We start from the raw sequence: 2500 nt of genomic DNA on the forward strand, positions 1-2500 counted from the left end.
GAGAGAGAGAGAGAGAGAGAGAAGAGAGAAAGAGAGAAAGAGAGGATAGAGAGAGAGAGAGAGAGAGAGAGAGAGAGAGAAAGAGAGAGAAAGAGAAAGAGAGAGAGAGATAGATAGATAGATAGATAGATAGAGAGAGAGAGAGAGAGAGAGAGAGAGAGAGAGGGAGAAAAAGAAGGAAGAAGGGAGTCCAAATGAGCGACAGGCTTCAATCAGGGCTACTCTACGTAACCACCTCTACACCGCTCTGACACAGGCACGCATAGAACGAGCTGAGTGCCAACATGGGCTCGATCAGCAATGCCAGCGTCACTGTCCGCGCCCCAACGCTCCTGAAGGTGTACGACGGCGGCGAGGGCCTTGCAGAGGTGTGCGGCAGGGGGTGCATCGATGACTCAGGAGACTTCTGCTGCTGCCCCGAGGAGGATCCGTGATTCATAAAACTCCCAGGCATTGGAGAGGAGGTTCTGTGTTTACGTTTGATTCTCTTCAGTCCCCCCTCTGTTTGGTCCGTTTTCTATGATTTGACGTTATTAGTTATTACTTCCCAAAGATATGTATGTTTGAAGGCTGATAGATTTACGGTTATTTCCTCATCTCTGGCACAATTTTGTATTTTTTTTTTTGCTGTGTTTGAGTGTTGAACAACCTTAGTAACTAGAATACCTGAATGTTAAATTCGATTTGCACCCGGGAGGCACTTTTCAGTTCAACGTACACGAGGTAGCGGAAATACGCCCTTTTTATTCATTTTTTTTTCAGGTTTAAGAGCGCAGTTACATTTCCACATTAATGGGGGCGAGTTTTTCGTTTTTAAAGGTGCGAGATGGCTGCGAGGAAGCGAGAGTATCCGATGTTATTCGATATCTTAGGAGCTCACGTTATTCCTAGAGCAGTGTTGTCCAAACTGGGGTCCGCAATATAGATCATAAGGGTACGTGAACAAGCATTATGTTGTGTATTTTTAAAGCATTTTGTTATTAAATACTCTTTTTTATTTGTTTATTAAATTCGAATTTATTGACTAACACCTGCAATGCAGTCTTTTCATAATTAGTATATTTTTTGCATTGTAAAACAGTTTGTTTAGCCATGGTGGATAGGGGGAGGGGGTAAAATTATATATGTAGAATAGGTATGAATGAGAATGAATATATTTGACCGGTTTCTATTATATCTTATATTTACGACGGAGATATAATCGAAACCGTTCAAATACATCTCTCGTATTGTGAAGATACTCATTCTCATTCATACCTTACATTTGTCAACATGAATACGGTTCATAAAATCATATCCCCGATATATAAGCATAGCAGTCTGGCTAGAGGACACAAACCCTTCACCTAGCCTCCTATCCATTTCTATTCAGAGTAAGGCATTTACCCTGTTTGCCTTATCCACACTAGTAAATCGATTAACGCTTCAATCTAGCCATTGTTTAAACCACCATGATAGAAGCACGAGATTCCAAGAATGTTCGAGAGTGGGCGATAAGGGTTACCCTTTACACACGTATGCAATAGAATGCTATACTTAGATAAAACACAGTTTAATTCGCATGTCTGTTATTACAATTATAATCTATATCTTGTTTGCAAAGATGCTCATGCTAACTACTAGTGTTTTTCCTATCCTATTTAGCACTGATATTTTTTTTTATGATATTCAGCATTGATATATCTAAACTGTTATACTTAGATAAAACACAGTTTAATTCGCATGTCTGTTATTACAATTATAATCTATATCTTGTTTGCAAAGATGCTAATGCTAACTACTAGTGTTTTTCCTATCCTATTTAGCACTGATATTTTTTATGATATTCAACATCGATATATCTAGACTGTTATACTTAGATAAAGCACAATTTAATTCGCATGTCTGTTATTACAATTATAATCTATATCTTGTTTGCAAAGATGCTCATGCTAACTACTAGTGTTTTTGCTATCCTATTTATCACTGATTTTTTTTTTTTTTTTTTTTTTTTTTGTATTCAGCATCGATATATGTAAACTGATAAAATGGTAATGAAATGCAAGTAGTGATGATTATGGCTGTAACAATACGATAAAGGTGAAGAATAATGAAAAATGCTGGTAAACATAGACATAATAATCGTAATGATAGTGGGAGTATTGATAAGTGAGAATAAATGAGCTTGATGATAACTATAATAATATTTACGATAACAACCATTTAAACAGAATTGCTACCACTACTGATAACAATAATAATAACTGGTAGTTACAGTGGTGGAAGTTACAGTGGTGGTAGTTACAGTGGTGGTAGTTACAGTGGTGGTAGTTACAGTGGTGGTAGTTACAGTGGTTGTAGTTACAGTGGTGGTAGTTACAGTGGTGGTAGTTACAGTGGTGGTAGTTACAGTGGTGCATAGGAGAAGGTAACGGTGTAAGGGTGAATAATTAAATACTCATGATGGAAGTGAAGAGAAAATACATATTTGTGGCTGAATAGACATTTACGACTGATTGTA

Source organism: Penaeus vannamei, chromosome 22, assembly GCF_042767895.1.
Source record: "Penaeus vannamei isolate JL-2024 chromosome 22, ASM4276789v1, whole genome shotgun sequence".
Taxonomy (NCBI): Eukaryota; Metazoa; Arthropoda; class Malacostraca; order Decapoda; family Penaeidae; genus Penaeus; species Penaeus vannamei.